Source organism: Erpetoichthys calabaricus, chromosome 17 (genome assembly GCF_900747795.2).
Source record: "Erpetoichthys calabaricus chromosome 17, fErpCal1.3, whole genome shotgun sequence".
In the NCBI taxonomy this organism is placed as follows: Eukaryota; Metazoa; Chordata; class Cladistia; order Polypteriformes; family Polypteridae; genus Erpetoichthys; species Erpetoichthys calabaricus.
Genome location: NC_041410.2, coordinates 136,764 through 143,236, shown reverse-complemented (window position 1 = coordinate 143,236; position 6,473 = coordinate 136,764). Strand labels below are relative to the sequence as shown.

Sequence of the window (6,473 nt, the reverse complement as noted above, 5' to 3'; positions counted from 1 at the left end):
TGAACTGTGACTTTTGCTTTGGGTTTGGGTTAGCAATTCATCTGCGTTTCAAAGCTTCACATCAACATGGCCTGGTGTTTTGGCTCTCTCTGAAATGCCAGTTCTCCCAGTTTGGACTTCTTGCTTGCCCATTCAACTCTTCTGGTCTTTGCCTTCAGCCCTTGTGGCCTGCCCTAATCAGAAAGCCTGGGAGAACACAAGGAGAACATGCAAAGCCTACAGAGATGATCCATGGGACAGCAGTGCTGACCACAGGAAAACCAACGCATTCCCATTCATGACGCGCCTGAGATGTGTGGCGTAATCAGAGGATGCAAAGACAGGAAGAGAACTTAAAGCAGTAAAGTCTGACTTGGACCCCAGTGGGGCGCTTTGTGTCACAAAAGAAACAGAAAACTAAATGGATGTGCAGCACTGCATCATGAAAGTGGCCTTTTATTTTTGAGAACGAGGCCAGTCATCAACTCGCAATACAAAAGGCCTGCCTGCCGTGTCAAAGAGCAGGAGAACCACAGGCTCAGCGACATCACACAATTGCATTTTTAATTAACAAGCAGCTTTTTAGCTCTCCCTGTAAATAATCATTTTAAGGCAAATGAAGCGCACAGGCCAGTCAGACACGCCATCTCCATCAAAGGCTTTCATGTCACAAGTGAGCGCGTCTGAGAGAAAAGCCATCAAGTTACAGGCGATGAAGCCCAAGCGCTGTCTTCAGTATGGCATTAAAATGATGAAGATGAGTCTAGCAGAGTCTGAGGAGCAAAACAGGGGCAAGAAGAAGAACCAGAAGGCGGCCGCTCCATCCTGGCTGTGCTGCGCCATTGCAGAGATTTCGATTGCAGCAGTTAATTTTCATTTCCTGGGTGAAGTTGAAATACGCATATAAGCCTTTGGGGGATTTGCAGGTGCTCTCAGAGGCACATCCTCGGATTACTCTCATGTCTTTAGCTGCAGAGTAAAAAAACAATTTAGTGGAAAACATTTAGCCTTGAAAATGGCGTCCACTCATTAATCAGTCGCTTCCTTTTGCAAAGCTGGGCTAGTGGCACTTGTAACCCAAGCCATAGCAAGTGTTAAACAAGTGCCCCCATAATGTCCTGGTGACAGAGAACTGGCCACACATTCACTTACGGAGCTGGGGTCAGTGGCTGCGGTGCTTGGCCAGGTCATGATGTGTGGATTAAACATGGAGGTGAGGCAAGGAAATGAGCCAACGTGTCTTACCAGAGCAAAGAGGAAATGCCTGGCACAGACACCCACAGCGCTGGCATCGACAGGAGCCGAGGAGTTTGGCTCAGCGTGTGATGAGTGGCGGGGACGGCCAGTTGGCCTTGCCTGTTATGGTGAAGTCCCAAGGAGCAGCTGACATATTTGGAATTGATCATCAGACTTCCATTTTGTTAAAAAGTATGCTGATAGTCCCGATTGGGTGACTTTGTTCCTTAAGAATATCAGCTGATTCTTGAGAATTTTATTTCCTCATCTGTTCCAACTATCCCTGGACCCCCGTGGCATTTTAAGTTTACCACTTGGTTAACATTTAACCCTTCAGGTTGACCACCACTTTTTTGCATGTACCATCTTCTGTTTTAATTTCTCTAGGAATGCCACCAAGTTTTTGTTTTCTACTCCTCCAGGGAAGAAGTTTAATGTTAGCAAGAATTCATCTTATAATGATTCTGGTTAGGCTGGCACAGTGGTTAGCAGCTCCAGTATCCCTGCCCTATTTCTGGGTGGACTGTTCTTCTCGTATTTTGTGGGGTTTTCTTCCTACATCCCCCTGGATGTGCTGCTTGCGGTTGCTTGCTGACTGCTGGTCCACATGTGTGTTTGTATGTGAATAGGCCTGGTGCCCGGACTAGTACTGCTTCCTGCCAGGACCCCCTGTGGCCCTGAACTGCATGAGGTGAGCTTGAGAGAACTCTTTAAGGTTATGACTGAGGGCAACCACATCTGTCAATTCTGAAACGGTCGGGACAAACAAAATGCCAATAAAAGCAAACGTGAGTGACGTGTAAGTGGACTTGGACTTGTATTCAAACATGGACATTTGATGTTGTGCCCAATCTGCTGCTGTGGTTTCTGAAGATGTACGTTTATTCTGAAATTGAGGCCTGCAACTCATTCCACAAAACTAGTGATGGGAGCAATTTAGGACAAATAATGAAGTGACAAGTTGAAATAACAAGGTGATGGTAAACCAATGAGGCCCTTGTGTTGCAGTGTATAAGGACCCTCCAAAACAGGCCAAGTCCATCAAGAGAGAAGATTTGCCAGCAGACGCTTCAGCAAATAATCTCATACTTTGAGAGTGGCACACCCCAAAGACAAACTGGTACAGTTTGGGGCATTGGGCTCTCTGCAATCCACAATGTCATCATGAGACTCAAAGAATCTCAAATCTCAGTGTGTGAAGGGACGGCAAGGCAGACGTTCACTTGTGAGTGCACTTCACTGCTAATCTCTCAGACATCGCGCTCTTTTGATATCGTGACTGGCTGTGCCATTCACCACTGCATCCACAGATGCCAGTTAAGGCTTTACCGTATCAAGCTCAGCCATACATTACGCGTTGAAATTGGGGAGCAGCATATGCGGCCATCCAGACGCCATCGCTTCCATTTTCATCTCTTCTGCGTTTTCCAGCAGCACACCATAGCACTTTCTGCCCAGATTACGAGTTCATGGCTGCATAAGTATAATGGATGAAAGGGACACAGGAGGAACAGAATTTACAAATCACTCCTTTTTATTTTTCCATACTGCCCCAGCTTTTATGGAATTAAGGTTGTATGTAAATGTTGACATTGTTTGTGTTCTGCTGCTGTCATATTAGGTTTGTGAATCTGTGTAAGGGGTCCTGGGCTCTGTACTCCATGAAGGGCACTAGCTAAGGGCTGCTATGAACAGGAGTTGGCATTTGGTTTTCTGTTGTTTGGTTCTGTGGCTCCCGTCCCCAGGTAGTCGGTTCAAATCCAGGCTGAAGATCCTCCTGTTCTCCATGGCTTTTCTATGGCTGTCCTTTCATCAACAAGTCTGCCTGGTCCTGTCACTGCCTCACCTGGGCTGCTTGTCCCACAATCCATCAGGTCACCCTGAACTGTCACTCAGCTGCCTGCTTGTGTGGTTTTGTGCCGTAGCTGCATATCTTGTGTCACCATCATTGTATACTGTGATGAGGGGACTCACAAGGCTACAGGGTTTTATTTTTACTAATTTCATGATTGTGGTGTCATTCTTACTTGTAATTGATTTATTTGTTTTTAGTTAGTTGTACATTCTTTCATCCTGTTATTACTATTACTATTTATGTTCTCTGCCATAACCTTAAATACTTAAGTTCCCTTTATCATATTCATTTGAGTGTCCCCCACCCCCTCTTTTCTGGACAGCTTACTTTATTGCAGACAACACTAAATACTAAGGTGGACCAGTGATTCGAGGACCATACTGACTGGTCTGACTGGTTGTTTCTACAAATGTTTCCAAATGAGCAGAGAAATCCCAATGGCAGTGAAGTCGATGTTCCCATTTTCAGGTTGTTACTGTCCTGTGTACAGATAACAGCAAAATGCTGACTTCAACGCGCTGATCAACATGCAACACATCACCTGTCTGGTGCCATGCTTAGATAGATAGATAGATAGATAGATAGATAGATAGATAGATAGATAGATAGATAGATAGATAGATAGATAGATAGATAGATAGATAGATAGATAGATAGATAGATAGATAGATAGATAGATAGATAGATAGATAGCGCCTTATCTAACAGACAGATGGAGGTGAAAGGTGCGGTGTAGCAGGTTTATAGGGTCCTTATCGTAATATGGGCAGTGAAATTCTGACTGGCATGTTCTAAATGACATGCAACACATCACCAATCTCTGGCACCGGGACCACCTCGCCTTCAAACCTTCGTCTTTTCACCTGAAAAATCTCAGAACACATGTGCCATAGCATTCACAGTCTTCTCTGAATCTTCCACATCTGGAGAGAACTGAAGAACGTGAGGACACGCAGAGTGTGACAAAAGGGAGGACGCCATTTGGTTGAACTCATAGCCTAACATTTTATGTACCTTTCTTTTCACTTCTGCACATTACTTAGATGATAAAAATGTTGTGTCAACACAAACCCTTAAGTGCTTTTCAGGGGTCTCTTCCTGTAGCTCAAAGTCTCCCATCTTGTATTTATAATTGATGTTCTTTTTGACGTTCACATTGAAATCCATTTTCCGAGTGTTTGGCCAGGTATGAAGTCTATCTGGGTCTGTTTGAATTAAGGGGACACAAGTTCTGAAGGTCCATTTGAAACAATGAACAATTTCAGAGCTGAAGTTGCACAGACTATTTACAAATTCACCAATGCTGTTCAAAGGGAGATTCTGAAATTTCAAGAATCTCTACAACACTCTGCATTTTAAATATTGTGGCAGGAGGCTGGGGGCCAGACCCAGCTGGGACGCCTGGAAGGACCGGGAGGCAGTTTGTACATCCCCCAGGCCACGAGGGGGCAACCGCCCTGGATAAGGATGGCACCACAGGGATGGAGCAAGGAAGCTCAAACCCAGTGGTGTCCATGACTGCCGCCAGGGGGCGCCCCGAGCCTCATGGAGCCAGGGAGATCTGCACTTCCGCCACACCAGGGCAGGTGGAGGAAGGGCCTTCCAGGGACACCCAGAATGCTTCCAGGTGCTAGTGCAGCACTTCCGCCACACCAGGACGTGCCACCAGAAGGTCATCAACAAGCACCTGGAGCACATCTGGGTGAATATAAAAGGGGACACCTTCCTACAGTCCAAGAGCGAGAGTCGGGAGCTGGAGGTGGACGAAGCTCCAGCGACAGGAGGAAGAGAGGCGGCCCACAGACATTGAAAGGCCCGTATTGGAGGGTGTTTGGTTCTGGAAACACTGTGTGTGGTGCAGGAGTGTTTCATTTGTGTAAATAGTTTCATAAACCGTGTGTGGCATTTGACATCTGGTGTCTGTCTGTCTGTGGTCGGGCTGTCTATCACAATATTTAAAAAAACTGAACAGTCCAGACACATTTTTTAAGGAATAAAGGTGCTAAAATGGGTCCACTGAGAGACGAGTTGTTTCATGTGAACAGACTAACAGACATGGCTACCACAGTAGGTGCTTTTTGCATTATATGTAAACGCACCTAAAAAGGAGAAGAAAGCTTTCTCAGCATGTCACCAAAGTCTAGGTTGGGTCATTACGCCCACTAATCCTGGCACAGAAGGGTGGCGAGGTGTGCTATGTTGATTAATACTTGCAAGTAGGAAGACTGTAAATCTATGATATGGCACCTTTCACATCTGCCTATCTCTATACATTATATAACCCCTTTCATATCTAGCTCTCATTAGTTGTGGCACCAGAGACAGGTAATGTTTTGCATTTTATTACCTCAGCCTATCACAGGACTCAACACTTGATGCTAATGGCCCAATAAAGGTACTTCACTTTCCTGTAGGACATTCTAACAAGCTCACAGTTACAGTGTGCAGCTCCCATCATGCACTTCATGCTTTGCCAGTGTGAAGTGTGAAGATGACATTTCCATCAGAGCTTGTAGGGCTTGAAGTGAAACCTTCCATCATCTACTTAACTCTGAGTTCAGCTGAGCAATTTAAGGACAAACATTTGAATGTAAAAAGACAAAAGCTGATATCAACATAGCCTCCCATTTACTTACTAACTATCAATGGCTCTCAGAAGTAGAAATGAAAACTGCAGCCATGAGGGTTGGTCTTTGCTCAGGGCTTCCACTTTTTGAATTTTATTTCTCTATCTAATGTAAAAGTAGGACATGTTTGGAGTATCCTACATTGGATCATTTTCTACACTAAATAAATGAACAAGTCTAAGGATTTGTGACGACGTAAAGAACACATCATGAGGTACATCTGCTTACCCACCCAAAGCCGTGAAGCCTAGGAGGCTGAAAGACCACCAGGCCTAGTGTGTAAGGCATCCCCCAACACCAGTGGCCGGAGCTCAGTGCTTGTCCCTTACTCTTTGAAGAGTCATTTGTCATTAAGATTCCAGGACAAACGGGGGCCCTCATTCAGGATATTCCTGCTCTTTGGCCATCAGTCACATTGTCCCCCCTCGTGGCTCCCCTTAGGTTGAGACACATCAGACTTACTGTGAACTTTGTAGCACCGATCTTGTTCCTGTGCACAATTCATCTGTTGGGTTTTATCATCATTGACTCCAGCATAGCAGTGGTGGCTGCCTTCAGTTTCAGAACTCAGCCCTGTGAGATAAAGGAGAGGTTAGTGGAGCTGACGGCACTCAGGAACAGATTTGACTGCCTCTTGATGACGGCTGACGTTAGAAAAATGAGAGAAATAAAAAATGTTAGTCTTAGGCTGTTGAGCGCCCACAGATACTACGGAGTTGACATTCGTGAGAGAAGAAAATTGTAGAGATTGTGACTTGGGTTTAAGCTTAAAGGGT

General features: G+C 45.3%; 1 long non-coding RNA gene across 1 annotated transcript; it reads right to left on the bottom strand.

Moving 5' to 3' along the window:
• Nucleotides 1–411: 411 nt before the first annotated feature.
• LOC127526113 (uncharacterized) lies at nt 412–6,267 on the bottom strand. The gene is made up of 2 exons (XR_007933731.1): nt 6,160–6,267; nt 412–948 (listed from the first exon to the last, which is right to left on the bottom strand). It is a non-coding gene; the product is annotated as an uncharacterized LOC127526113 (long non-coding RNA).
• Nucleotides 6,268–6,473: the final 206 nt, after the last annotated feature.